At 40.6% G+C, this 7,797-nt stretch overlaps 1 non-coding gene across 1 annotated transcript; it reads right to left on the reverse strand.

The window, feature by feature from the left end:
- Positions 1 to 211: 211 nt before the first annotated feature.
- LOC139180456 (U6 spliceosomal RNA) lies at positions 212 to 314 on the reverse strand. The gene has a single exon (XR_011564727.1). It is a non-coding gene; the product is annotated as a U6 spliceosomal RNA (small nuclear RNA).
- Positions 315 to 7,797: the final 7,483 nt, after the last annotated feature.

Here is a 7,797-nt window from a genome sequence, read left to right on the forward strand (position 1 = left end):
AAGATCAGCTGTTATCCTTATGGGAATCCCCTTGTGTGTTATTTGTTGTTTTTCCCTTGCTGCTTTTAATATTTGCTCTTTCTGTTTGATCTTTGTTAATTTGATTAATATATGTCTTGGGGTGAGAGCAAGCTAGCCAGTAATCACTTCCCTATGTGCTCTCCACAGTCTGAACCCCTCTGAGATCTTCACAGGGTTAGATCTTCACAGCATTCTTCAGGAATGCTTCTTGAATTTGCATGTCATCCTTGCTCAGGGGCCATGCTAATCTTCTCTGTATCGTTCCAATTTTAGTATATGTGCTGCTGAAGCAACTACTGGAAAATTATTTTTTAAAAATCAAAGAAAATAAGAATAATAGAATAGTATGAATTTTTTCCACATAAATGACAGAAAAAATATTTTTTAAAGAAAATTTTGAGAATTATTAGTCACTGTTCTTCATGGATATGAGCCAAAAATGTATCTTTTAGAGAGGGATGAACAACCTGAAAAATAATTCTAAAAGTTATTTTTGGTGTATACAAATTCTTTATTTTTCATCAAACGGAATTGATATGTTTTGAGCGTGGCAGCTGCGATGGTGCATGAACATGTCCAAAAGGAGCTACCTAGGGAGGCAGGTCAGGGGCCATGGCCAAGAGAAGCTACCCCACGTCTGAGGTAAGGAGTGTCAGCTGCGCTTTGCTGGAGCAGCCGTGAAGAGAGACCCCACATCCAAGGTAAGTGAAACCCAAGTAAGATGATAGGCACTGAGAGAGGGGATCAAAGGGCAGACAGACTGAAACTACAATCACAACTAGCCAATCTGATCACATGGACCACAGCCTTGTCTAACTCAAGGAAACTAAGTTGTGCCATTTGGGGCCACGCAAGACAGACGGGTCATGGTGGAGAGGTCTGACACAATGTGGTCCACTGGAGAAGGGAATGGCAAACCACTTCAGTATTCTTGCATGGAGAACCCCATGAAGAGTATGAAAAGGCAGAAAGATAAGAAATTGAAAGATGAACTCCCCAGGTGGGTAGGTGCCCAATATACTACTGGAGATCAGTGGAGAAATAACTCCAGAAAGAATGAAGGAATGGAGCCAAAGCAAAAACAACATCCAGTTGTGAATGGGACTGGTGATAGAAGAAAGGTCCAATGTTGTAAAGAGCAATATTGCATAGGAACCTGGAATGTTAGGTCCATGAATGAAGGCAAATTGGAAGTGGTCAAACAGGAGATGACAAGAGTGAACATCGACATTCTATGAATCAATAAACTAAGATGGACTGGAATGGGTGAATTTAACTCAGATGACCATTATATCTACTACTATGGGCAGGAATCCCTTAGAAGAAATCCAGTAGCCATTAAGTCAACAAGAGTATGAAATGCAGTACTTGCATGCAGTCTCTAAAAAGACAAAATGATCTCTGTTCATTTTCAAGGCAAACCATTCAATATCACGGTAATCCAAATCTATGCCCCAACCAGTAACGCTGAAGAAGCTGAAGTTGAACATTTCTATGAAAACCTAAAAGACTTTCTAGAACTAACACTAAAAAAGATGTCCTTTTCATTATAGGGGACTGGAATGCAAAGGTAGGAAGTCAAGAAATACCTGGAGTAACAGGCAAATTTGGCCTTGGAGTACAGAATGAAGCAGGGCAAATGCTGATAGAGTTCTGCCAAGAGAACACACTGGTCATAGCGAACACTCTCTTCCAACAACACAAGACACAAGACACTACACATGGACATCAAATTGATTATATTCTTTGCAGCCAAATATGGAGAAGCTCTATCCAGTCAGCAAAAACAAGACCAGGAGCTGACTGTGGCTCAGACCACGAACTCCATATTGCCAAATTCAGACTTAAATGGAAGAAAGTAGGGAAAACCACTAGATCATTCAGGTATGAGCTAAATCAAATCCCTTATGACTATACAGTGGAAGTGAGAAATAGATTTAAGGGACTAGATCTGATAGACAGAGTGCCTGGTGAACTATGGATGGAGGTTCGCAACATTGTACAGGAGACAGGAATCAATATCATCCCCAAGAAAAAGAAATGCAAGAAAGCAAAATGGCTGTCTGAGGCCTCACAAACAGCTGTGAAAATAAGGGAAGTGAAAAGCAAAGGAGAAAGGGAAAGATATATCCATTTGAATGCAAAGTTCCAAAGAATAGCAAGGACATATAAGAAAGCCTTCCTCAGCGATTAGTGCAAAGAAACAGAGGAAAACAATAGAATGGGAAAGACTAGAGATCTCTTCAAGAAAATTAGAGATACCAAGGGAACATTTCATGCAAAGATGGGCTCAATAAAGGACAGAAATGTTAGGGGACTAACAGAAGCAGAAGATATTAAGAAGAGGTGGCAGGAATACACAGAAGAACTGTACAAAAAAGATCTTCATGACCCAGATAATCACGATGGTGTGATCACTCATCTAGAGCCAAGACATCCTGGAATGTGAAGTCAAGTGGGCCTTAGGAAGCATCACTACGAACAAAGCTAGTGGAGGTCATGGAATTCCAGTTGAGCTATTTCAAATCCTGAAAGATGATGCTGTGGAAGTGCTGCACTCAATATGCCAGCAAATTTGGAAAACTCAGCAGTGGCCACAGGACTGGAAAAGGTCAGTTTTCATTCCAATCCCAAAGAAAGGCAATGCCAAAGAATGCTTAAACTACCACACAGTTGCAGTCATCTCACACGCTAGTAAAGTAATGCTTAAAATTCTCCAAGCCAGGCTTCAGCAATATGTGAACCATGAACTTCCAGATGTTCAAGCTGGTTTTAGAAAAGGCAGAAGAATCAGAAACCAAATTGCCAACTCAACTGGATTATCAAAAAAGCAAAAGATTTCCAGAAAAACATCTATTTCTGCTTTATTAACTATGCCATAGCCTTTGACTGTGTGGATCACAATAAACTGTGGGAAATTATGAAAGAGATGGGAATATCAGACCACCTGACCTGCCTCTTGAGAAACCTGTATGCAGATTAGGAAGCAATAGTTAGAACTGGACATGGAACAACAGACTGGTTCCAAAAAGAAAAGGAGTATGTCAAGGCTGAATATTGTCACCCTGTTTATTTAACTTATATGCAGAGTACATCATGAGAAATGCTGGGCTGGAGGAAGCACAACCTGAAATCAGGATTGCTGGGAGAAATATCAATAACCTCAGATATGCAGATGACACCACCCTCATGGCAGAAGGTGAAGAGGAACTAAAATGCCTCTTGATGCAAGTGAAAGAGGAGAGTGAAAAGGTTGGCTTTAAGCTCAACATTCAGAAAACTAAGATTATGGCATCTGGTCCCATCACTTCATGGCAAATAGATGGAGAAGCAGTGGAAACAGTGGGTGACTTTATTTTCTGGGCTCAAAAATTCCTGTATTGGTGATTGCAGCCATGAAATTAAAAGATGCTTACTCCTTAGAAGGAAAGTTATAGCCAGTCTAGATAGTATATTAAAAAGCAGAGACATACTTTGCCAACAAAGGTCCATCTGGTCAGATCTATGGTTTTTCCAGTGGTCATGTATGGATGTGAGAATTGGACTATAAAGAAAGCTGAGCGCTGAAGAATTGATGCTTTTGAACTGTGGTGTTGGAGAAGCCTCTTGAGAGTCCCTTGGACTACAAAGAGATCCAACCAGTCCATCCTAAAGGAGATCAGTCCTGGGTGTTCACTGGAAGGATTGATGTTGAAGCTGAAACTCCAATAATTTGCCCTTTGATGCAAAGAGCTGACTCACTGGAAAAGACCCTGATGCTGGGAAAGATTGACGGCAGGAGAAGAAGGGGACGACAGAGGATGAGATGGTTGGATGGCATCACCGTCTCGTTGGACATGGGTTTGGGTGGACTCTGGGAGTTGGTGATGGACAGGGGAGCCTGGTGTGCTGTGGTTCATCGGGTCACAGACAGTCAAACACGACTGAGCAACTGAACTGAACTGAATTGATATGTTTTAGTTTGTAGACTGTTAGGAGAATTGTAGCCTTTAGGCTAAAAAAAAAAAAAAAAAAATGGACTCAGGAGGCAGGCTGCCTGGATTTGAAATCTGGTTCTGTTCTTTATTTAGTGTTGCTGCTGCTGCTGCTAATTCGCTTCAGTCGTGTCTGATTCTGTGCAACCCCATGGACTGCAGCCTACCAGGTTCCTCTGTCCATGGGATTTTCCAGGCAAGAGTACTGGAGTGGGTTGCCATTGCCTTCTCCTGTATGACTCCATTATTTAATATGTTTCTCAATACCACATGCATGAAATAGGAATAAGACTAGGACAGCTGACTCTTGAATAACTCAGGTTTGAACTGCACAGATGCACTTATATCCAGGTATTTCTCAATAGTAAATGCTACAGTACTACACTGTATGTACTGCATACATTTGGTTAATCTGTGTATTTAAAAGAACCTCTATTACAGAGTACTGACTATAAATTATGCTTGGATTAACCCCCTTCCCATTTAAGGTCAACTGGAACTATTCTATGGGTTGGTGTGAAGGTAAAATGACTTGAATATGTAAAGTGATAGGACTATCATTGCCTGGCGCACAATAAGTTTTTGAAAGTAAGATTTTTTTCAACATCAAAACTCTATGATATACTCTGATTACTTGCCCTCTCTAGAGATTCCAGAGATTTACAGAGTATACAGAAATTTCAAGGAAGAAGTCCTTCTGAAGCTCAGTATCTCTTGGTAATAGCTGGTATGTAGTCAGAATAGCAATGTCCTAGGGAATTAGCCGGAGAAGGCAATGGCACCCCACTCCAGAACTCTTGCCTGGAAAATCCCATGGGCGGAGGAGCCTGGTAGGTTGCAGTCCATGGGGTCGCTAAGAGTCGGGCACGACTGAGTGACTTCACTTTCACTCTTCACTTTCACGCATTAGAGAAGGAAATGGCAACCCACTCCAGTATTCTTGCCTGGAGAATCCCAGGAACAGGGGAGCCTGGTGGGCTGCCGTCTATGGGGTCGCACAGAGTCGGACACGACTGAAGCAACTTAGCAGCAGCAGCAGGGAATTAGCTGTTTTTCTATCTTTGTACCAATCTCAGGCATTTTTTTTGTTATGGCCATTGTCTGTTAAAGGTCAAAGACTTGTCTGATGATCCAGTGGTTAATATTTTACCTTCCAATGCAGGAGATGAAGATTTGATCCCTGATCCAGGGAGCTAAGCATGCCTTGTGGCCAAAAATCAAGACATAAACAGAAGAAATATTGTAACAAATTCAGTGAAGACATTTAAAAAATCATCAACTACTTCTTTCCAATGTCCACTGAATTCCCTAGGATGTTGTGGAAATAAAGAAGTTGAGACCCTGCTATTCAGAGAATACATAATATTCCCATTCCCTTCTGAGTTTCAAGGGAAATTCTCTGGGATCTTATTCCTTCATCTTTGACGTCTATCTTCCAAATGCTGGGCACAGTCTCATTCCCCGTCAGCCACCATTGCTCACCTTCCCATTCCAGGGGTTCAAGGGAAAGAGCCTCTTGCTCCCCATTGTCTGAGAGACAGGAATGAGCTCAGGATCCAAGCTCAACTGAAAACACATTCATGCCTGGGTGGGCTGGGAATGACCCATGACAGATGCTGCTGTGTCCTGCTGTGGAGAGGGTGTCCTGCAGTGTGTGAATGCATCCTGGGTGGACTGTCCCTACTGAAGGTAAAGCTTCCATTTTTCCTGATTTGGGAACTTTAAGTTGTTTTTGTTTCTGTGCACTTTTTAGGCTGGCTTTTCCATCACTTTGTCAATTCTGGGAACCCCCATACTTTTCGATAATTTCTTGCTTTGCTTAAATGTCTAGATTTGAATTTTCTGACTTGCTAATAAGAATTTTTGGATACAAATAAACACATTATTTCCTGAACAAAACTTATCTTCCTTCATCCTTCACCACTGCCATTAACAAATGTTAAGCAAGTAGTTAAAGGTTGTTGATGAAAGACTATGAAATCCTTGACCTGTCCTGGGGGTTCACCTGTAGGACCCATTCCTGTTCAGCTTATTAACCTGTGTTTCATGTTTGCTAGTGTTCAAGCTCTCTCTTTCTCCATCCAGATACCAGAATAATGCTTCTTTTCCCACTTCTGTCTATAAAAGTTGTTGAATAACTATTTGCAAGTATTTATCTCTGTGATTTAAGAACTTTTGGGCTAATATACAACTAAAAGTAAACTTAGAAATAAATTATAAGCCAAGGGTGAGATTTGGGGGGGTTCATCGGATTGCCTCATTGTACATGTTGCCTGACTATAAGATTGATGTCACTAACGACTGAGTGACTAACACAAGCACACAACTGTCATTTCTATAATTATGCTAATAAGGTACGTGTTTTCATCTTTTTATATATTAGATCTCCAGGTAGATGTTATCTGAAAAAAGGGTTGTTCTCCTTTAAGAGATTGAGAAGCAATGCCCTACAGAATATGCTTCAAATCATTTACCATAGGATTATAAGACCTTCTATGATTGAAGCCCAACCCACTTCTTTGGCCTCATTTCAGTCTACATAATGACTCATTCTCTAAACATCCTGACTACTGCTAAGTTTGTAGCCCTACTTCTTCCTTCCTACACAATGTATTGTTTTTGCCTCTTGTTTTCTAATCTGCCTGCAAAGCTGTCTCCTTTCCTGTGAGTTGGTGAAGTCCTGCTATCCCTTAAGATTAATCCTTAGCAATGCCCTCCCTGACACATTCACTTGGCTGGCTTAGGATCACTTCAAAGTGTCTTCCTGAAACCATATGGAAAGAAAGCTTCCTCAGTGCATCCTTACTGGCTTTGCACTGGTTTTCCTGTCTATCCTAATTGAAGGGGGACTCCCTGAAGGTAGAGGAACACAATGCTTGGCCCCTAACAGGGACTCTGTAATGTTTTGATTTACAATAGGAAACATATATTTGGTTTTCATTCCATTTTTGGCACAAAGCAACTATGATTTCCTAGGTGATTAGAGCACTAGGAATATCTTTTTGTTCTCATACTCGGTGTTTTTTTTTTTTTTTTTTCTATTTCTTTTAATTGGAGTATAACTGCTTTACAATAATGTATTAGTTTCTTCTATACAACAAAGTGAATCAGCTATGTGTGTGTGTGTGTGTGTGTGTGTGTGTGTGTGTGTGTGTGTATATCCTCTCCCTCTTAGACCTTGATCCTGCCCCCTCATTCCACCCATTTAGGTCATCACAGATCACCAAGATAAGTTCCCCGTGGTATATAGAAAGTTCCTACTAGATATCTATTTACACATGGTAGAATATATTATATATATATATATATATATATATATATATATATATATATATATGTCAAACCCACTTTCCAATTTGTCCCCCTTCCCCTTCCCCTACCTGTGTCTACAAATCTTTGTTCTACGTCTGTATCTCTATTCCTGCTCTGCAGATAGGTTCATCTGTACTATTTTTCTAGATTCCACACATATGCATTAATATACCATACTTGTTTTTCTCTTTCTGACTTACTTCACTCTGTATGACAGACTCTCAGTCCATCCACATCTCTACAAATGACCCAATTTCGTTCCTTTTTTTTTGGGCTGAGTAGTATTCCATTGTATTTATGTACCACATCTTCTTCATCCATTCATCTGTCAATGGACTCATATTTGGTCTTTGATCCTGGTTCTGGACACAGGACTCCTAAACCTCTTCTAATTTTCTGGTGATAGAACTATCTTTTTTCTAATGAAATGACTCTGGATAGGCTCCTGGGTGGCTCCTGGATGAGGCTGTTGTTTAGTCACTAAGTTGTA

The sequence above is a fragment of the Bos indicus genome, chromosome 28 (genome assembly GCF_029378745.1).
Source record: "Bos indicus isolate NIAB-ARS_2022 breed Sahiwal x Tharparkar chromosome 28, NIAB-ARS_B.indTharparkar_mat_pri_1.0, whole genome shotgun sequence".
In the NCBI taxonomy this organism is placed as follows: domain Eukaryota; kingdom Metazoa; phylum Chordata; class Mammalia; order Artiodactyla; family Bovidae; genus Bos; species Bos indicus.